General features: G+C 49.9%; 1 protein-coding gene across 2 annotated transcripts in view; it reads left to right on the plus strand.

The window, feature by feature from the left end:
- Window positions 1–10,319: 10,319 nt before the first annotated feature.
- Window positions 10,320–22,576, plus strand: part of CHST12 (carbohydrate sulfotransferase 12) — a 30,429-nt gene continuing 18,172 nt past the window's right edge. The window contains exon 1 of one of the 2 annotated variants that reach the window (XM_019031160.3): window positions 10,320–10,422. The gene's annotated coding sequence lies outside the window, so the exon portion shown is untranslated. Of the gene's footprint in view, window positions 10,423–10,481; window positions 10,956–22,576 lie in introns of those variants that run through there. The other variant, XM_055346783.2, reaches the window with a different exon arrangement.

Raw genomic sequence — 22,576 nt, forward strand, 5'->3', positions numbered from 1 at the left:
TAAAAATACAAAAAATTAGCTGCACATGGTGGTGTATGCCTGTAATCCTAGCTACTCGGGAGGCTGAGGCAGGAGAATCACTTGAACTGGGGAGTCAGAGGTTGCAGTGAGCTGGGATTGCGCCACTGCACTCCAGCCTGGCAACAGAGAGAGACTGTGTCTCAAAAAACAAAACAAAACAAAACAACAACATATATTGCAAATATCACAGAGAATTGTAACAACACATGCAACACAGGCTGGTTTTCAACATACAGAGAGCCCATGCAAGAAGAGTGAGTGCTGAAGATCTACAGAGCTCAGACTGGGAGCACTTCTGCAGGAAGTTTGAATCTATCCACGCAGCTCTTTCCTCCCACAGTCCAGGCTCATCACTTATTTCTATTCCAAGGGTGCTTATCCATACGCAGAAATCCAGGCCGCTCCATATATATTAATACTTGCCCAGCTGTGTTTCATGAGGCATCTCCACGTGCCAAGCCCCGACTCAGATTCTGCACAGGAAGTTCCCGCTGCTGTCAAAGAACTCTCGGCCCCTCTGCACAACTTTGCTGCTGAAGTGACCTGGCTCTTCTGCCTTCAACTCCTCCAGCTTCTGCTCACTTGGCAACGCAGCATCGCCGATTCTTCTGGTGCTCTCAGAATCACTGGAGTACTTCTGCAGCTCTCTCTGATGACCTAGGGGTGCAGCAGCAGGCACAAAGCTCTCCTCCGGGTCCTGGACTTCTTTATTTCTTCCCTTCCATCTCCTTGGTGTATTTGTCCTGTGAGTGACTCTATCATTTTCTTCTTCTTCTTTTTTTTTTTTTAGATGGAGTCTCGGTCTGTCACCCAGGCTGGAGTGCAGTGGTGTGATCTCAGCTCACTGCAGGCTCTGCCTCCCGGGTTCACGCCATTCTCCTGCCTCAGCCTCCTGAGTAGCTGGGACTATAGGCACCCGCCACAACGCCTGGCTAATTTTTTGTATTTTTTTTTAGTAGAGATGGGGTTTCATCTTGTTAGCCAGGATGGTCTCAATCTCCTGACCTCGTGATCCGCCTGCCTCGGCCTCCCAAAGTGCTGGGATTCCAGGTGTGAGCCACCGCACCCGGCCAAGCCCTCTTCTCTTTGATGGCAAGGGCAACCTGGCCATGTTGCCAGCTTAGAGTTGCTCTATACACCCAGAAAGTTAACACCTAGAACAATAACTGCCCTAAGCATGCCGAACTCTCTAAAGCGATGATGAAGTACGTCACTAGTGAAGGGACCAGTGGTCTCAGGGGGGTCTGAACACCTGACACTGTGCCCCTAACGATGGGTAAGAAGGAGTAACAGTGGCAGGATGCCGGGCGCCAAGGGGGTGCGGCCTGCGGCACCAGGACTCAAGGCTCTGCTTCAAGCTGAGGCCTGGGGAGAAGCCGGTACCTCTCCACCTTCTGCAGCTCCCATTCCTCCAGCAGGAATCGGGGTCCTGCTCCCAGCCGATAGGGCCTGGGCCCACTATCCCACAGGACGCCAACCCGCAGCGAGGGACAGCAGCGCAAACACACCCGCCCAGCAAGAGACTCAGGGTAACCGCCATGTCGACGCAAACCAGCCTTCAGCAGTCCGCTACCCTTTTTTGATTTTTTTTTTTTTTTTTTTTGAGACAAGAGTCTCCCTCTGTTGCCCAGGCTGGAGTGCAATCTTGGCTCACTGCAGCCTCTACCTCTCAGGTGCAAGCGATTCTCCTGCCTCAGCCTCCAGAGTAGCTGGGATTATAGGCACTCACCACCACGCCTGGCTAATTTTTTGTATTTTTGGTACAGACGGAGTTTCACCATGTTGTCCAGGCGGGTCTTGAACTCCTGACCCCAAGTGATCCACCTGCCTCGGCCTCCCAAAGTGCTGAGATTACAGGTATGAGCCACCACACCTGGCCAAAAAATGAGTTTCTGTAAAGAAAAAAATTAACTCCATAATAGTCCAGGCAGTCCTGGGATAAAGTAACCATTGTAGGTGTGATTTGGGGGGCCTGGACTGCGGGACACGTGGCCTCCCCTTAGGGGCTGAGTTTGGTTGCCAATAACAGAAAATCCCCACAACAGTGGCTTAAATAAGATAGGGCTTATTTTTCTCTCATGCAGCAACAAGTCTGGGGGTGGAGCTGCATAATGTCCTCCCCAAGGTCGTCAGGGACCCAGGCTCCTCTGGATTTCTCTGTCTTGCCCTCTGCATTGGTCAGCGTTCTCCAGGGAAACAGAACCAATAGGATGGATGGATGGACGGATAGATCGATAGATGGCTAGATCGACAGGTTGATAGATGGATAGATGGATAGATAGATATACATAGATCGATAGATGGCTAGATCGACAGGTTGATAGATGGATAGATGGATAGATAGATACATAGAACGATAGATGGCCAGATCGACAGGTTGATAGATGAATAGATGGATAGATACATAGATCAATAGATGGCTAGATCGACAGGTTGATAGATGGATAGATAGATACATAGATGGATAGATGGCTGGATTGACAGGTTGATAGATGGATAGATGGATAGATAGATACATAGATGATAGATGGGATGGGAGATGACTTCAAGAGGTTCATGATGGCTGGTATAGTGGCTCACGCCTGTAACCCCAGCACTTTGGGAGGCTAAGGCAGGAGGATCACTTGAGGTCAGGAGTTCGAGGTTTGAGACCAGCCCGGCCAACATGGTGAAACCCCATCTCTACTAAAAATATAAAAATTATCTGGGCGTGGGGGTGGGCGCCTGTAATCCCAGCTACTCGGGAGGCTGAGGCAGGAGAATCACTTGAACCCTGGAGGCGGAGGTTGCAGTGAGCCGAGATTGTGCCACTGCACTCCAGCCTGGCCACAGAGCGAGACTCTGTCTCAAAAAACAAACAAACAAAACAAAACAAAAAAAAAGCATCATCTGTTGCGACTATCAATACAACCAGGGTTCTGTTAATGAGGAAGGCTAGGAGAATGAGTATTGGGCGAACAGGCAGAAGTCTCAGCCACCCTCCCCTTGTCACGGATGGCAAAACTGAGGCCCAGAGAGGGATCCAATGTTCTGGCTCAAACACCAGCTCACAGCTTCTGAAAAATCAGGATGTGTGGCCCCTCTCATGCTGCCTCACCTTCCCCGGTCTCCTCCCAGGTTCCCACCCCACCGCTCCTTGCAGAGCCAGGCAGATCACAGGACCTTTCACAAATGCTCAGGGCACTCTGCCAGCTGCCTTCATGTTTCCCAGCTCTGCTGTGCCGATGCCTTTGTCTGCGCCATCCCTTTCTGTCCCCTGCACGTGCCTGGAAGACCCCGCGAACTCCAACTGACCATAACCCTATCCGTCCTGCGGGAGAAGGTCCTTTCTGCTCTGGGCTTCTGCAGGGATGTAACCTCATCCCTAAAATAGGAGTGATGGCTGGGAGTGTGGCTCACACCTGTAATCCCAATGTCTTGGGAGGCTGAGGCGGGAGGCCTTCAGTCTTTGGTTGTTGTTTGTTGTCGTTGAGACAGGGTCTCATTCTGTCACCCGGGCTGGAGTGCAGTAGTGCAATTATGGCTCCCTACATCCTTGACCTCCTGGGCTCGAGCAATCCTCCCACATCAGCCTCCTGAGTGGCTGGGGCTACAGGTGTGCTACCACATCTGGCTCATTTTTTCATTTTTATTTTTGTAGAGATAAGGTCTCACTCTATCGCCCAGGCTGGAGGGCAGTGGCATGGTCATAGCTCACCCCAGCCTTGAACTCTCGGGCTCAAGCAATCTCTCACCTCAGCCTCCCAAGTAGCTGGGTCTACAGGCACGCACCACCACATCTGGCTTTTTTTTTTTTTTTTTGAGACGGAGTTTCACTCTTGTCACCCAGGCTGGAGTGCAATGGCATGATCTCAGCTCACTGTGACCTCTGCTTCCTGGCTTCAAGCTATTCTCTTGCCTCAGCCTCCAGAGTAGCTGGAATTACAGGCGTGTGCCACAAGCCCAGCTAATTTTTGTATTTTTGGTATAGATAGGGTTTTACCATGTTGGCCAGGCTGGTCTCAAACTCCTGACCTCAGGTGATCCACCCACCTCGGCCTCCCAAAGTGCTGGGATTACAGGCATGAGCCACTGCACTGTTGTTGTTTTTTTTTTAAAGAAACATGGTCTCTCCCTGTAGTCCAGGCTGGAGTGCAGTGGTGCAATCATAGAGCTCACTGCAACTCTTGGACTCATGGGATCCTTCCACCTCAGTCTTCTGAGTAGCTGGGATTACAGGCATGCACTAACATGTCCAGCTAATATATATAATTTTTTTTTTTTTTTTTTTTTTGAGATGGAGTCTTGCTCTGTCGCCCACGCTGGAGTGCAGTGGCGCAATCTCGGCTCACTGCAAGCTCCGCCTCCTGGGTTCACGCCATTCTCCTGCCTCAGCCTCCCCATAGCTGGGATTACAGGCGCCCGCCACCACACCCGGCTACTTGTTTGTACTTTTAGTAGAGATGGGGTTTCACCGTGTTAAGCAGGATGGTCTCGATCTCCGGACCTTGTGATCCGCCCGCCTTGGCCTCCCAAAGTGCTGGGATTACAGGTGTGAACCACTGCGCCTGGCCTATTTATTATTATTGTTATTATTTTTTGAGATGGAGTCTCACACTGTTGCCCAGGCTGGAGTGCAATGGTGCAATTTTGGCTCACTGCAACCTCTGCCTCCCAGGTTCAACAAATTTTCCTGCCTCAGCCTCCTGAGTAGCTGGGATTACAGGCACTTGCCACCATGCCCAGCTAATTTTTTGTATTTGTAGTACAGACGGGGTTTCACTATGTTGGCCAGGCTGGTCTCCAACTCCTGACCTCAGGTGATCTGCCTGCTTCAGCCTCCCAAAGTGTTAGGATTACAGGCGTGAGCCACCACTCCCAGTCTCCTCTGGGTTCAAGACACAAACATCCAGTGGTCTCCTGACAAGTGTGATGTCCTGTGGGTGTCTCTACTCAGCACATACAACACCAAGTTCACAAAGTTTGCTCCCCAAAACCGTTCTCTGTGGTCTCCTATCTCTCATGTGGCACCACCATCCACTCCACTGGCTGCCCAGCAATCAGGGTATCACCCCAACTCCTCTCCCTTCCTCCTTCAGCTGATCCCCACACCTGCCCTATCCATTCTAGCTGCCGTCTCCCCACTATCTATCAGCTTGGTCCTCTTCCTGTACCACTGCATAAACCTAAGTCACCATCACCTCCATTGGGGCCACAGCAGCACCTGCAGCCCCTCACTGGGTGCAAACCTGGTAGGTGCTAGCAGTTTGCACATCTCTGTTCCATGCATGGCCATGGCAGTGAGAGGGGCAATTATTTCAAGCATTATGCAGAGAAAGAAATGGAAGTCCAAGGTCATGCAGTGGCTGAGTAACAGCCTCAGCGCCCAGCCCTGGGTTCCTACCACCTCCCTCTTACCTGACACTGCCCAAAAGAATGCAGTGAAGAAAGACAGGGGGCCTGGCACGGTGGCTCGTGCCTGTAATCCCAGCACTTTGGGAGGCCAAGGTGGGTGGATCATGAGATCAGGAGATCAAGACCATCTTGGCTAACATGGTGAAACCCCATCTCTACTAAAAAAACAAAAAAATTAGCTGGGTGTGCTGGCGGGTGCCTGTAGTCTCAGCTACTCGGGAGGCTGAGGCAGGAGAATGGTGTTAACCTGGGAGGCGGAGCTTGCAGTGAGCCAAGATGGTGCCACTGCTCTCCAGCCTGGGCACCAGAGTGAGACTCCGTCTCAAAAAAAAAAAAAAAAGAAAGAAAGACAGGGATGGGGGTGGGGAGGAGTGAGCTCACAGTGAATCAGGAGGGCTCCTCAGTCCATTCTCTTGGATTTATTTTATTATTTTATTTTATTGTTTTTGTACAGACAGGGCCTCACCTTGTTACCCAGGCTGGTCTGGAACTCCTGAGTGCAAATGATCCTCCTGCCTTGGCCTCCCAAAGAGCTGGGATCATAGGTGTGAGCCGCCGTGCCTGGCCCTCTTGGATTTGCTTTTCTTTTCTTTTTTTGAGACAGAGTCTCACTCTGTTGCCCAGGCTGGAGTGCAGTGGCATGATCTCGGCTCACTGCAACCTTCGCCTTCTGGGTTCAAGTGATTCTCCTGCCTCAGCCTCCCAAGTAGCTGGGATTACAGATGTCTGCCACCACACCTGGCTAATTTTTGTATTTTTAGTAGAGATGGGGTTTCACCATGTTGGCCAGGCTGGTCTTCAACTCCTGACCTCAGGTGATCTGCCCGCCTCAGCCTCCCAAAGTGCTAGGATTATAGGTGTGAGCCACTATGCCTGGCCCTTCTTGGATTTTCATATCATCTACATGGTTAATTGAATTTTCAATTCACAGACCTTGTTTTGTTTTGTTTTCATATCCTGTTAATGATGCTTATGTGGATCCCAGGGCCAGAGGTCATCAGGATCTCCCCGCAGCAGCCTGGCCAACGTAGCGAGACCTCCATCTCTACAAAAAAACTAAAGAAATTAGCAAGGCATGATGGTGCACACCTGTAGTCCCAGCTACTCAGGAAGTTGAGCCCAGGAGGCTGAGGCTATAGTAAGCCATGATGGCACCATTGCACACTCCAGCTTGGGTGACAGAGCAAGACCTTGTCTCTAAAAAAAAAAAAAAAAAGAAAAAAAAGAAAAAGAAGAAAAAAAAACCAAAACCAAAAAAACCTCCCAGAACTCCATAGCTGTTACTATTAGTGGCAGCTAATGTTTCCTGGCTGATCTCTTGCCCAAGCCACAGTTACTATTTTTCCTTTGTTGCAACCCTGGTTATGAAACCAGAAATAGTTGTTGCTGGTAGAGACACTGAAATACCTCAAAGTAAAACCCAGAGGTTGGGCCAGGCTGTGGTCAGCTCTGGGGAGACCACAGACTTTGCAGAGGGGCCCAGGGTCCCTGAAGATGGGTGGCAGCCAATGGAGCTGCTGGGGAGGGGGATGGGCAGCCAGCTTGAAGGAGCTTGGAGCCTAGAAGAGGAGGAGATAAAAATCATCACAGTGAGGTGTCTCCAGGGTCAAGCTGAGGCACTGGCCAAGGAAGTCTCAAGGCTGTAGCGTGGCTCCATCTTTGGGGTCCACAATTTGGATTCAGGTCCTGGCTCTGTCACTTACACAGCTCTGTGTCTCTGGCTAGTTGGTTACCTTCTCTGGTCCCCTGCTTCCTTATCTGTAAACCAGGAAATAAGGTATAGCCACTGCAGAGTGGGTAAGTAAAATGTATCTGCATGTTGCTGATGTAAGAGGCGAAGTTGACATAAGGTAAAAGTAACCATTTTAAAGTGAACAATTCAGGAGCATTTAGTGCATTCACAATGTTGCTGATGTAAGAGGTGAAATTAACATAAAAGTAACCATTTTATTTATTTTTATTTTATTATTATTATTTTTTTGAGACGGAGTCTCGCTCTGTCGCCCAGGCTGGAGTGCAGTGACGCAATCTGGGCTCACTGAAAGCTCTCCCTCCGAGGTTCACGGATTCTCCTGCCTCAGCCTCCTGAGTAGCTGGGACTACAGGCGCCTCCACTATGCCCAGCTAATTTTTTGCATTTTTAGTAGAGATGGGGTTTCTCTGCGTTAGCCAGGATGGTCTCCATCTCCTGACCTCATGATCAGCCCGCCTCGGCCTCCCAAAGTGCTGGGACTACAGGCGTGAGCCACCGCTCCCGGCAGAAAGTAACCATTTTAAAATGAACAATTCAGGGGTCTTTAGTGTATTCAAAATGTTGCTGATGTAAGAGGTGAAGTTGACATAAGGTAAAAGTAACCATTTTAAAGTGAACAATTCAGGAGCATTTAGTGCATTCACAAGGTTGCTGATGTAAGAGGTGAAATTGACATAACACAAAAGTAACCATTTTATTTATTTATTTATTTATTTATTTATTTATTATTTTTGAGACAGAGTCTCACTCTGTCACCCAGGCTGGGGTGCAGTGGCATGATCTCCGCTTCCAGCCTCCACCTCTCAGGTTTTTTGTTTGTTTGTCTGAGACGGAGTCTCACTTTGTTGCCCAGGCTAGAGTTCACTGGCGCGGTCTCGGCTCACTGCAACCTCCAACTCCTGGGTTCAAGCGATTCTCCTGCCTCAGCCTCCTAACTGGGATTACAGGTGCCTGCCACCACACCCGGCTAATTTTTTGTATTTTTAGTAGAGACAGGGTTTCATCATGTGTTGGCCAGGCTGGTCTCGAACTCCTGATCTCGTGATCTGCCCGCCTACGCCTCCTAAAGCACTGGGATTACAGGCGTGAGCCACCAAGCCCAGCTGACCTCTCAGGCTTAAGCGATTCTCCCACCTCAGCCTCCTGAGTGGCTGGGATTGCAGGCGCCCGCCACCAAGCCTGGCTAATTTTTGTATTTTTATTTTTAGTAGAGACAGGTTTCACCATGTTGGCCAGGCTGGTCTTGAACTCCTGACCTCAAGTGATCCACCAACTTCGGCCTCCCATAGTGCTGGGATTACAGGTGTGAGCCACTGCACACGGCTGATAGAAATTTCTAAGCTGAGACAGGCATCACAGGGTGACATTGCCAGAGGCTGTCACCTTATTTACGTACGTGCAATTACATATATGTATGTATACAACATAGACATATTATACATGCATAATACAGGTCTATATGTATGTGTACAATATATAAACATATATACTACATACATACACATAGTAGGTAACATGTATGCATTACACATATGTATAAACATATTATCTACTGTGAGTGTGTATATAATATACATATATATTTTGTGGTGGTTGGTTGTTGCTTTCCCCCCCCACTAGAATACAGGAGGGCAGGGGCCTTGCCCGTCTCCCTCACTTCCACATTTCCAGGGCCCGGTGGGTTCGGAACTCCTTTGGGACTGGCTGCAGGGAGTGGAAGAGTGAAGAGATGACCTTGGTTGGAAGGCTGCCTCGGGAGTCCATTGGAGGGGGCCAACTAAAAATATCATGGATTGAAAAAGTTCTTGGGGTGGATGGTGGTGATGTGAAAGTGCTTAATGCCGCTGCAGGGTGTGCTTAAAAATGGTTAAGATGGGCCGGGCGCGGTGGCTCACGCCTGTAATCCCAGCACTTTGGGAGGCCGAGGCGGCTGGATCACGAGGTCAGGAGATCGAGACCATCCTGGCTAACATGGTGAAACCCCATCTCTACTAAAAATACCAAAAATTAGCCGGGCGTGGTGGCGGGCGCCTGTAGTCCCAGGTACCCGGGAGGCTGAGGCAGGAGAATGGCGTGAACCCGGGAGGCGGAGCTTGCAGTGAGCCGAGATCGGGCCACTGTATTCCAGCCTGGGCGACAGAGCGAGACCCCGTCTCAACAACAACAACAACGACAACAACAACAACAACAAAAAAGTTAAGATGGTAAATTTTATGTTCTATATATTTTACCATAATTAAAAAAAAAATGACTGGGCCTGGCGTGGTGGCTCACGCCTGTAATCACAGAGCTTTGGGAGGCTGAGGCAGGAGGATTGCTTGAGTCTAGGGGTTCAAGACCACCCTGGGCAACATAGTGAGACCCCCGTTTCTATTAAAAATTAAAAATTAGCCGGGTGTGGTGGCACCTGTCTGTAGTTCCAGCTACTTGGGAGGCTGAGGTGGGAGGATGGCTTGAACCCAGGAGGTCGAGGCTGCAGTGAGCTGTGACTGCACCGCTGCACCCCATCCTGGGCGACACGGTGAGATCCTGTCTCTAAACAAATAAACAAACAAACAAACACACAAAACTACATTGATGCCAAGAACAATTACTGCATGCTCACTATGCATTAGGCATCTTGCTAAGCTCTTTACCCGTGTCATCTCGTTTGTCTCACATACTCCTTGAAAGGTACGGTCACTAACCTATTATATTTTACGGATTGGCGACAACCTCAGAGAGGTTAAGTCACTTGCCCAAGGTCACACAGCGAGTCTCAAGCCCCAGCCGGTGAGCATCACGATCCTTTGCCAATGAGCCGATGCTCGAGAAAGGGTCGGATAGACAACAGGCACTGCATAAAGGTTGGTTAACGGGATCGTGTTTGGCTGCAACGTGGAGCCCCGGGCTCGGACGGCGAGACAACTGCGCGCCCCCGGGCCGCCGCGCGCCCGGTCCGCCGGGGCGGAGTCAACGCCGCGGATTGGCTGCTGAGAAAGGGGCGTGGCTCGTGGCGGCCGGTGGGCGGAGTCGATCTCTGGCCGTAAATACGGCGCCACATGGCACTGGCTCGCGAGGGCGGGGGCGGGCTGGCCGGGCGCAGGCGCGCTGAGGGCGGGCGCCCCTCGGCCTCCGTGGCCCCTCCGGCGGCCGCGATGTCTCGCGAGAAGACGACCGGTAGGCGGGGCTCCTGCGCCGGGGGCGGGGCCGGAGAGGGCTGCCTCTGGGGGGTCCGCTAGTCGCGGGGCGGCGGCGGCGGCTGCGGGCGCGAGGTGAGGGGCGCGGCGGGCGGCGGGCTCGGGGCGCGGTCTCCCTCTCTCTCGGCCGGTGCTGGGCTCCCAGGGCCCGGGCGGGGGTCCCGGGCCGCGCTGAGGGGCGCGGGTCGGCTCTCCTTAGCCCGGCCTGGCGGGCGCGGCTTGGGCCTGGGTTCGAGTTCCCGCGCCGGCGCGCTGTGTGACCTTGGCCCTGCGCGCGCCGTCTCTGAGCCCCGCTCGTCGTCCTCGGCCAGGGGGACCCAGCCCTGGGGCCCTGATCAGCGGGTTCTGCGGCTCCTCGGGGTCTGGACGAGAAATCTGTGGTTCTGATTCAGCGACAGCAGAGGCTGCAGCGGCCCCGCCGGCCCCCAGGAGTCCCCCTGCCCGGCATCAGCCTCTGCCGCCCGGCAGGGGTAGGACCAATTCCCGGGCTTGGAGTTCCAGGATCCCCAGCTCCCGAGGGCTCCCCTGTGCCTGCTGTCACCTGAACGGGGCTCCCCGGCCCCGCCGACCGCAGCCCTGGAGCCTGCAGACGCCAGCAGCACCGGCAGGTCGCTCAGGGTATCCCTTAAATGACCTCTCACTCCAGAAGCCGCAGCCCTGCCCCTCTGGGAGAGGAAACCGTGCATTTAGTCCGGGAACAGTGGGACTTAGACCTCCTCTGCGGGCTCCCGGCCACCGAGACACCGCCGGCAAAGCCTTGGCTCGGGCAGAGGCTGCGTCTGGCAGGCAGCACAACAAGCCATAGTGTTTCCAGCATTATTAAATTATTTAGTTCATAATCGGGGCTGTGGGGACTCGGAAGCCCCGGGGTGAATACGAATGTGAGTTGCAGGCGCGGTGCTGGACGCAGTACATCTTCCAGGACACCAGGCCCTACGGTGCTGTTCCCGGCTGTGGGTGGCTGGGGACAGCTCAGCGGGTCCCCCACCTACCCCCACGCGGGGACCCGGGTTAGCACCTCACCGTGAGCATCTGGTGTTGGGAGTCAGGGCTGGTGTCTGAGTGAGGACGGAGAGAAAACAGGGGTAATGAGGAGATTGCTACACGAAGGTGCAACGCTTGAGATCTGAAAGAGCACCTGCCTGGAATGGCATAGATGTTTGATTTCCCTGCAAAGGAGTTTATGGGACTTTGGGCTGACGCTTTGGGGCCAGCAGTAACTGTCTGCTGTCACTCAGCAGACTCCAGCTTTATTATCAAACCTCCAATCGAGTGCAGGATGCTAAGCTGGGGTAGATGCCGGTAGCGTGGGCCTTGCCCTGGGAGCTCACGGCCAGCCTACCTACAACTGTGTGGAGTTGGGGCTGTGGTGCAGGCCTTAACAGAATGTGGAGACATTTTCCGACATTTTCCACAGTGGAGAGGATCTATGAATTGGGGCCTTTGGAGGCAAAGGGCATGCAGAGATGTGGAAGTGAAAGTGATGTTTGGGGGAGATGGTGGGTCGCCGTGTTCTTGATGAAGTGGGGTTTGAGGATTGAGTTGGAAGCTAAGACTGGAAGGCCGGGCGAGGTGGCTCGTGCTTGTAATCCCATCACTTTGGGAGGCCGAGGCGGGCGGATCACCTGAGGTCAGGAGTCCGAGAACAGCCTGGCCAACATGGTGAAACCCCATCTCTACTAAAGATACAAAATTTAGCTGGGCGTGGCGGTGCGCACCTGAAGTCCCAGCTACTTAGGAGGATGAGTCAAGAGAATCGCTTGAACCTGGAGGCGGAAGTTGCAGTGAGCCGACGTTGGGCCTCTGCACTCCAGCCTGGGCAACAGAGTAAAAAAAGACTGGAAAGATGGGTTTCTGATTGTGCAGGGGCCTGAATGCTGTGTGAGGGAGTTTAAACTTTTATCCCTTTGGTGGTGGTTTGGGTGCGACGCGATTAGATGTGTTTCAGAAAAGTGGTCGTGGTGAGAATATGGGAGGTGGGTTTTGCCTCTGGGCAGTGGAGCTGAGTTGAGTAGCCTTGTGGGGCGTGGGTCCGGGACAGTGGGAGAGTCGGGGCGGGCATGGAGCTGAAAGATGTTGCCAAATCCACTGGGCGGTGGCGCTTTGTGAGATGTGGCGACCTGTAACAGCGAGGGCAGCCGGGACGTCTCACCTGCGATGAGGAGCGCTGCGGCCGGGTGGGAGAGGAAGGGCCACACAAACACACGTGGGTTTTAGACTTGCAGAGTTGGCGGTATTGGTGGCCATCCTGGACGAGATGTGACCTAGTGGAGAAGAGACAGCCTGTACAAGGAGGGAATCCCCAGGAACCCCAGTGGGAAGGGATCCAGAGCTGAAGAGAGGCCCGTTGGTTGGCTGACCTTGGGCGTGCAGTTCCTTGATTACACGCAGTCATTGAGGCTGGCAGGTGATTCTCTTCTAGTGTGGGTCGGGGGCTGAAGGAGCCATCAGTGGGAAAAGACGGGTTATTGATGATACTGAAACACATGCGGCTTGTTTGTCATTTAAAAAAACCTTACATCTTGAGTTTCGATTCTTAAATTGTCTTTCTTTTCGGAGAGTAGCTGTTAGTTTCACACTTGCTTAGTGGGTCTGTGGCTGCAGGCGGGACTGTGGTTCTCCAGCCCTGGCCCACAGATGGGCCTGGAGATAATTGACTCTCCAACTTATTACTTCCTGCTGTTAAGGTGGTGGTTTCTGTAACTGTTTAGAAACTTTAAAGATATTTCAGAGAAGAATGGGAGACAGGTACAGTTGAGTACGGGGTGGGGGCACAGTTGAGGACGGGGTGGGGGCACAGTTGAGTACGGGTTGGGGGCACAGTTGAGTACGGGGTGGGGGCGCAGTGCTGAACAGGGCACAGGAGGAGGAAGCGAACAGGGACCCTTTGGCTCCCAGAACATGACCAGCTGGGGCTTTTCCTTCTAGACAGGAGGATGGATGTGTCTTTGGGGAATCTGAATAGCCCAAGAGAAAAGACCTAAAATTAATGACATCAGGAGGTCCCCAGCCAGCAGACCCAGCTGGATCCCTTGCTAACGAAGCCCGTAATTAATAACCCCCTCCCAGTGTTCAAGGCATCAAGCTTTAAAAGTCCCTATCCCTTAAATATGAGCAGATAATCAAGGGCATCTGAAGAAAACCTCTGCTACAGGAGATTGAGACCGGAATACACACTGGGAAACCAGACAGCGTGCAGGAAGGAGCCTTAGAAAGCAGGCTGTCATTAATGTCCACACGGAGGTGAGAGAAAATATCGCGAACATGAGGCAAGAACAGGAAGCTCTAAAAAAAAGCCACCAAAAGGAGTATTCAAAGATCCAAAAAGAGAACTCTCGGATGTAAAAAAAAAAAAATGAAAGCAGAAATAAGAAAATCAGTTAGTGGGTGAAAGATAAAGTTGAGGAACTCCCTCAGAAAGTAGAACAGAAAAGCAACGAGGTGGCAAATGAGAGAAAAAACGAATGGAAAGGATCAGATCAGGAAGTCAGCAGCTGAATAGTAACAGCTTCAAAGATGAGGTGAGAGGATCGTTTGAGGCCAGGAGTTCAAGACCAGCCTGGGCAACATAGCAAGACCCCCATCTCTACAACAAAATTTAAAAATTAGCCAGGTGTGGTGGTGTGCACCTGTAGTCCCAGCTACTTGGGAGGCTGAGGTGGGAGGATCACTTGAGCCCAGGAGTTTGAGTCTGCAGTGAGCTGTGATCATGCCACTGCGATCCAGCCTGGGTGGCAGAGCAAGACCCCATCTCTAAAAAATAAAATAAAATACATTTAAAAAAGTTTCCACAAGAAAAAAATAGGGAAAACAGTATGAAATTCACAAAATAATTTCCTAGAACCCAAACTTTCTGGGTTAAAGAGGCCCACCCAGTGGCCAGTACCACGGGTGAAAATGCAGGTATCCTTCACTTTCATAGCCTCTTCACTTCCCAGCTTGGATATTAAAAGCCTGGGAAGGCTGGGTGTGGTGGCTCATGCCTGTAATCCCAGCAATTTGGGAGGTAGGTGAATCACTGAGGTCAGGAGTTCGAGACCAGCCTGGCCATCATGATGAAACCCCATCTCTACTAAAAATACAAAAATTAGCCAAGCGTGGTGGCGGGTGCCTGTAATCCCATACTCAGGAGGCTGAGGCAGGAGAATTGCTTGAACCCAGGAGGTGGGGGTTGCTGTGAGCCCAGATTGAGCCACTGAGCACTGCACTCCAGCCTGGGCAATAGAATGAGACTCTGTCTCAAAAATAAAATTAAAAAAATTAAAGTCTGGGCAGCAAACTTGGATAGTGAGAGAGGCTGAGTTTCAGATAAAGACTAGTGAGAGCTTGGGAGGGGAAGGATTTATTTGAAAGCATGTCTGCAGCTGTTGACCCCAGAATTTGGGTAGTGAGAGTTCAGAGGCCAGGCACTGTGGCTCACGCCTGTAATCCCAGCACTTTGGGTGGCCGAGGTGGACAGATCACTTGAGGCCAAGAGTTTGAGACCAGCCTGGCCAACATAGTGAAACCCTGGCTAATAAAAAAATTAGCCAGGTGTGGTGGCGGGTGCCTGTAATCCCAGCTGCTCAGGAGGCTGAGACAGGAGAATTGCTTGAACCTGGGAGGCGGAGGTTGCAGTAAGTGGAGATCATACCATTGCACTCCAGCCCGGGCAACAAGGGCGAGACTCCGTCTCAGAAAAAAAAAAAAAAAAAGAAGATCCTTGCGTACCCTCTCCAGGACATACTGTTGTGAAATCTCAGAACAAGAGGAGAAAGTAAAAACAAATCACAAATAGGTCATCACAGGTCAAGAGGCAGAAGGTTAGAACATGTGGAAAAAGGCCGAAGAACTAACTACAATTAAAATGAAAAGAAGCAGAAGGGCTTGGGCTTTTTCAAAGCAGCACTGGATGGCAGGAGACGGGAGGGCCTTGCTTGAGAAATTCTGAAGGATGCATTTGCAGCCTGGAAGTCTACACTCAGGCAAGGGAGGGTAGGGTAAAGACACCTTCAGACTTGCTCCCAGATTTGTTCCTCTTGCTTTAAGGAGGTGATTGGCAGATGTAGTCTCCCCAGATGAGGCAGTAAGTCTAGACTGAGAGAGACTGGCTGGTGGGAACAGGATTTCCCCCAGGTGAGAGGTGAGAAGAACCTGCTGAAGGGAGATCCCAGCCAGGTGCTGGCGTGAAGAGCAGACATGTCCTGACCCCAGCTGGTCAGAGGCTCCATGAGGAGGTTCTTTGGGAGAAGATGAAATTAGCAGGACACCTGACATGCTGCAACATCTGGAGAGGAGTTGATACAGTTGGCAGAGTTGGGGCGGGATTAGTGATAAGTACTAAACAAAGCAAATGAAAACACAAGGCTGTTATTAGTTCCAGGGAAAATAAACCACCGTGCGGGAAACGAAAAATAATTATGGTGTACTACAAGGCGCAGCTGTGGATAGCCTCGCCGCAATGATAATAATTTATGTAAACACTGACTGCTGCTCTAATTGAAATTATGATGCGCCTGGGCAGAGAAGGTGTGGGGAGGAGAGCGCTGCATTTTCGCCTGTCGCCTTGGGAAGTCAGTCGCTAATGCCCCAAGCTGAACAACCAAGGTTCACTCTGAAGGCAGACATTAAAAGAATTAGCTAAAAAGAATTATGGAGCGGGTAGGGCATGGTGGTTCACACCCGTAATCCCAGCACTTCAGGAGGCCGAGGCAGGAGGATTGCTTGAGTTCAGGAGTTCAAGACCAGCCTGGGCAACATGGCGAAACCCTGTCTCTACTGAAAATACAAAAATTAGCCAGACATGGTGGCCTGTGTCTGTCTCAGCTCCTTGGGAGGCTGAGGTGGGAGGATCACTTCACTTGAGCCCAGGAGGCGGAGATTTTAGTGAGCTGAGATTGAGCCATCACACTCCACTCTAGCCTGGGTGACAGAGCAAGACCCTGTCTCAAAGAAAAAAAAAAAAAAAGAATCATGGAGAAGGGGGGAGGTGAGAAAGGGAAGCAGGGACAGAGACTGTTGAGTTTCTTAATAAACTTCACCTCACGGAATGATTTGACTCTTTCATGGATATGTATGTGTAGCATTGAATTGACCCAAATGGGAACAGTCTCAGATGGGCTTTCTGCTCTGATGGAATGGCGGCCCTCGCCTGCCTCTGTGCACAGGCCCTGTTAACAGGGAGGGTTTCCTTGCTCTGATTTCCTCTTGGTTATTGTCATTGTTCTCTGTATCCTGTCTCATCGTTGTGGTCATTTATCAGAGATTCTGAGCGCTTTTTTTTTTTTTTTTTCCTTTCAGGCAGAGTCTCACTCTGTCACTCAGGCTGGAATGCAGTGATATGATCTCATTGCAGCCTCTGTTTCCTGGGTTCAAGCAATTAAGATTACAGGCGTGAGCCGCCACGCCCGGCCGAGCACTTTCTTTCGTCGTTTTATAAGGGGGTTTTAAAACATACCGACCAGTAGACAGAGCAGTATTATACGTCATCCTTCACCTGTCCCCAAGTTTCAGAAATTAGGCAATCAGAGTCCGTCATGTTTGTCTGGTTTTTGTTAGAACAACACCTCTCTCTTGAACAAGTACTGAGTGCCAGATGCTACTGTAAGCCTTGAGAATACCCGCTGTGAGACAGGACGAGGACCTCCCTTTTAAGTCAGTGCAGGAAGACAGTGAGTGGATTAACCAGTGTATATGAGCTATTTGAGGCCAGGCACGGTGGCTCACGCCTGTAATCCTGACACTTTGGGAGGCTGAGGCAGGAGGATCGCTTGAGTCCAGCAGTTCAGGGATTCTGCGATTGCACCACTGCACTCCAGCCTGGGTGACACAGTGAGACACTACTCTAAAAATAATAAATAAAAGATTTGAGGTGGGGATGGGATAAATGCTGCTATGAAGACAAACAGGGTATGGGGAGTGCAGGGTAGAGACCGGGATCTACTTTCTCAGGGTAGTTAGGGAAGGCTTGCTGAGGAGGTGAGCGTCAAGCAGAGATCTGAAGGAAGCGTGGGACTGCCCTGGGATTCCCCAGCTGAGGGATGGTGGTGCAGAGGCCCAGCAGCAGGAGCCTGCTGGGTGCGGTGGATGAACGGCAAGGAGACTGTTGAGGCTGGAGAGGGTCGCCAAGGGGGACTGTGATAGATCAGTGGAGTCCTGGTCACGGGCCATCGGAAGGACTCGAGATAGGAAGCCACTGGACTCTAGTGATCAGAGATGACGTGATCCAACTTTTAATAGAATAACCGTGGCTTTGGGGTTGAAAATGGATTGTGTGGGCCTGAGAGCAGAAGCAGGGAGACTGGTTTGGAGCCTGTTGCAATAACGCAGGTGAGAGCTGATGGTGATTGGGGCAGGGTGGGGTGTAGGTAGGGCAGAGGGGACTTGACAAGTTAGAGCCTGGATAACTATTTACTTTTTAAAATTATGTATTTATTTATTTTTAAATTTTGAGACGAGATCTCACTCTGTCACCCAGGCTGGAGGGCTGGAGTACAGTGGTGTGATCATAGTTCACTGCAGCCTCGGCCTCCTGGGCTTAAGAGATCCTCCCACCTCAGCCTCCTGAGTAGCTGGGACTACAGGTGTATACTACCATACCTGGATAATTTTTAAATTTTTGTACAGATGGCTTCTTGGTATGTTGCGCAAGCTGATCTTGAACTCCTGGTCTCAAAATATTATCCTGCCTTGGCCACCTAAAGTGTTGGGATTACAGGCATCAGCCACTGCACCTGGCTGAGCCTGGATATATTTTGCATGTAAAGCCCCAGGCAGGTTCTTAAACTGATCATAGTGAGATTTATTATCATTTTCTTCTGAAATAATTTCTTTGAGTTAACTCTTTTTTTTTTTTTTGAGACGGAGTCTCACTCTGTTGGCCAGGCTGGAGTGCAGTGGGGCAGTCTTGACTCACTGCAACCTCCACCTCCTGGGTTCAAGCAGTTGTCTCTGCCTCAGCCTCTCAAGTAGCTGGGATGATAGGCGCCAGCCACCACACCCAGCTACTTTTTGTATTTAGTAGAGACGGGGTTTTGCCGTGTTGGCCAGACTGGTCTCCTGACCTCAGGTGATCCACCCAGCTTGGCTTCCCAAAGTGCTGGGATTACAGGCGTGAGCCACTGTGCCCAGCCACGAATTGATTTAACTCTTAAGTCAGTTGAGTCAAGTGAGTTATCGTTTGGATTCTAGAGTCAAATATCATGCAACAAATATTTGAGCCTTATGAGGAATACAGAAGGTACATGAGATATGATCCCTGTCTTCTAAGAACTTGAAACCCAGTTTGGGAATATTGGACTGGTATACGTGCGTGGATTTCCTGTCTACCTGGGAAGGGCCAACAGAGGGCTTAGAGACGGGAAGGAAGAGAACGGGGTGAGCTGATAGCCTCTGTGCCCTAGGACCGGCTCTGCAGGGAAGTTACTTCAAAGGCTAAGTTTGGGCTCAGTTTTCATTCAGGTCTCCTGGGATATAAATCAACATTCCATTCTCATCAATGTGACCGTTTATTACATATTTTTATTTGGATATACTGTCAGATATAGTTAACTGAACACAAGTGAAGTAATTGTATAAGCAAATAAACCATAGTCCTGGAGGTACTGCGTGAAAATGTGTCTCACGATGGAGGTTTTAATGTAGCACCACTGTGTGTAAGTTCCAGGCAGCCCAGGACATGCAGAGAGCAAATATTGACACCAGGAACAGAAACTTTCCACAGTTTTGTTGACTACAGTGATGGGAACTGCAGTGAATTATTTGCCTTATATAGTGTCTGTAAAGCTGGAAAAGAAGTAGGTAGTTTCTGGTCTTTGTGCCAGTAGCATAAATAAATAAACTTGAAACATTCTTGCGCTTCTTATTGAAGGTCATGTCACTTGATTTAGTGCTCAAGAGCTTGGTTATTTGGACACGAAGAAGCTACTTCCCTCAGCAGTAAAGGAAATAGAAATTTGACTGTCTAGTGAAACCTACCAATTCTGCCTAAACATGTACTGTAGAGGCCAGCAGAGCAGAGTGGCAAGGAAGGAGGGCTCTCCAACGGCAGCCTGAGTTCCGAGGCCAGCTCTAAACACTGCTAGCTGTGTAGACTTGTGCAAGTCTGTAGCTACTTTTCCCGGTTTCATCCCAGTTCGTGTGAGGATTAAACAAAGTAATATGTGCAGAGCCCTTAGAACAACCCTTTTAACAACATGTTAGCTATGGGTATTGTTATTTTCAAATCAATTTGCAAATAGACAGTTTTTTTTTTTTACTTGATAACTGGCTCTTGGTAGAAAGCATGAGTAATAATAAAAATAACACATATTTGTGTAACAGATATTTGAGCCTGATGAAGACAGAGAGATAAGTAAGGCCGGGGCAGTGTCTGAAGAAAGTGCTTTACTGTTTTATCAACCACTTAGCTGTGTTTTCTCACTTTTGTACTCTCGGTAGCTCTGGTTAGCAGAAAGGCCTAGTTTGTTCTTCTTTTGTAGATGGACTGAAAGTCAGACATAAAATGACTTGGCCCAGGCCACTCAGCAGAGGCTGGACTTGGTCTCAGTATCCCTTCCCTCCTCCTCCCAGTGCCTCCGTGTCTGCGCGGAACTCTGCACTGGTGTTTTCTTCTGTACTGTGGAAATTGGTGAGAGCTGGGCCATTGCATTCATATTAGAGAGAGAAGTGTTAGCCTCTGGAGATCAGCTTCATAAAACCACAAACATTTTCTTTTTAACTTTAAATCAAATGTATTGAGGTATGATTTACATGCAATAAAACGTACCCATTTTAAGTATGCAGTTTGAGGAACGTGGCCAAACATATTCACCTTGTACCTGCCTCTGCAATCAAACAGTAGAGCATTTCCGTCGCCCCGAGTTTCCTCGGGCTCCTCTGCAGTCTATGATTTTCATCACGATTTTGGCCTCTTTTAAATGTCATATAAGTGGAACCACAGAACACGCAGTCTTTTACGTCTGGCTCCTTTTTCAGTGGGCGACCTGTGGCGTTCACCCATGAATCAGCACTTCACCCTTTTTACACTCACTTGCTGATGTACATTGGGGTTGTTTTCAGGTTTTAGCTTTTTTTCTTTTTTTTGAGACAGAGTCTCCCTCTGTCTTCCAGGCTGGAGTGCAGTGGCGCGATCTTGGCTCACTGCAACCTCTGCCTCCTGGGTTCAAGTGATTCTCCTGCCTCAGCCTCCCGAGTAGCTGGGATCACAGGCGCCCACCACCACACCCAGCTAATTTTTGTATTTTTAGTAGAGATGGGGTTTCACCATGTTGGCCAGGCTGCTCTTGAACTTCTGACCTCAGGTGATCCACCCACCTCGGCCTCCCAAAGTGCTGGGATTAGGGGCATGAGCCAGCACGCCCGGCCAGTTATCTCATTTTAATTTGCATTTCTTTGATGACCAATGGTGATGAGCACTTTCCTATGTGCTTTCTGACTATTTGTATCTCTTCTTTTGTGAAACGTCTGTTCACATTTTTTGCTTATTTTTAAATTGGGTTTATTTTCTTTTCAGTTGTAAGAGCTCTTTATGTATTCTGGATATAGGCACTTTGTTAGATATACATATTGAGAATATTTTCTCCCAGCCTATGGCCTGTCTTTTACTTTCTTTTTTTCTTTTTCTTTTTCTTTTTTTTTTCTCTGAAACGGAGTTTTGGTCTTGTCACCCAGGCTGGAGAGCAATGGTGTGATCTTGGCTCACTGCAGCCTCCACCTCCTGGGTTCAAGCGATTCTCTTGCCTCAGCCTCCTGAGTAGCGGGGATTACAGGCACTTGCCCCCATGCCCGGCTAATTTTTTGTAATTTTAGTGGAGACGGGGTTTCGCCCTGTTGGACAGGCTGGTCTTGAACTCCTTACCTCAGGTGATCCACCCTTCTCGGCCTCCCAAAGTGCTGGGATTACAGGTGTGAGCCACCGTGCCCAGCCTTTACTTTCTTTAATGGTAAAATTTGAGAATCCTAAGTTTTAAATTTGATAAAGTCTAATTTACCACATTTTTCTCTCATATTTGTGCTTTTGGTATCCCAAAAAATCTTTGCCTTCTCCCAAGTCGTGGAGATTTTTTCCTGTTTTCCTCTGAACATTTTAGTTTTAGTGTTTATGTGTAAGGCCATGATCCATTGTGAGTTAATTTCTGTGTGAGGCGTAGGGTTGAGGTTCATTCTTTTTCATGCAGATATCCAGTTGTTTCAGCACCATTTGTTGAAAAGGCTGTTTATTCCTTATTGAATTACTTTGCCACCTTTTGAAAACAGCCACATACATGTGGATCTCTTTTGGGACTTTGTGCTGTCTCATTTATCTCTACAGGCATACTTCAGAGATGTTGCAGGTTCAGTTCCCGACCACCACAATCAAGTGAATATCGCAATAAAGAGAGTCAACAAAGTTTTTGCGTTTCCCAGTGCATATAAAAGTTATATTTGGCCAGGTGTGGTGGCTCACGCCTCACTCCCTGCACTTTGGGAGGCCAAGGCGGGTGGATCACCTGAGGTCAGGAGTTCAAGACCAGCCTGGCCAACATGATGAAACCCCATCTCTACTAAAAATACAAAAAATTAGCCAGATGTGGTGGTGGGCGCCTGTAATCCCGGCTACTCAGGAGGCTAAGGCAGGAGGATCACCTGAATACCAGAGCGGAGGTTGCAGTGAGCCGAGATTGTGCGACTGCACTCCAGCCTCGATGACAACAGCGAAACTCTGCCTCAAAAAAAAAAAAAAGTTTTATGTTTACACTATACTGTAGTCTATTAAGTGTGCAATAGCATTATGTCTAAGAAACAATGTACATACCTTAATTTAAAAATATTGCTAAAAAATGCTAACAATTATCTGAGCCTTCAGCGAGTGGCAATCTTTTTGCTGGTGGAGGGTCTTGTCTTGATGTTGATAGCTGCTGATTGATCAGGGCGGTGGTTGCTGAAGGCTGGAGTGGCTGTGGCAATTTCTTTTCTTTTCTTTTTTTTTTTTTTTTTTGAGACAGAGTTGCTCTGTCGCCCATGCTGGAGTGCAGTGGCACGATCTTGGCTCACTGCAAGCTCCGCCTCCCGGGTTCACGCCATTCTCCTGCCTCAGCCTCCTGAGTAGCTGGGACTACAGGCGCCCGCCACCACGCCCGGCTAATTTTTTTGTATTTTTAGTAGAGACGGGGTTTCACCGTGTTAGCCAGGATGGTCTCGATCTCCTGACCTTGTGATCCGCGCACCTCAGCCTCCCAAAGTGCTGGGATTACAGGCGTGAGCCACCGCG

Source organism: Gorilla gorilla, chromosome 6, assembly GCF_029281585.2.
Source record: "Gorilla gorilla gorilla isolate KB3781 chromosome 6, NHGRI_mGorGor1-v2.1_pri, whole genome shotgun sequence".
NCBI lineage: Eukaryota > Metazoa > Chordata > Mammalia > Primates > Hominidae > Gorilla > Gorilla gorilla.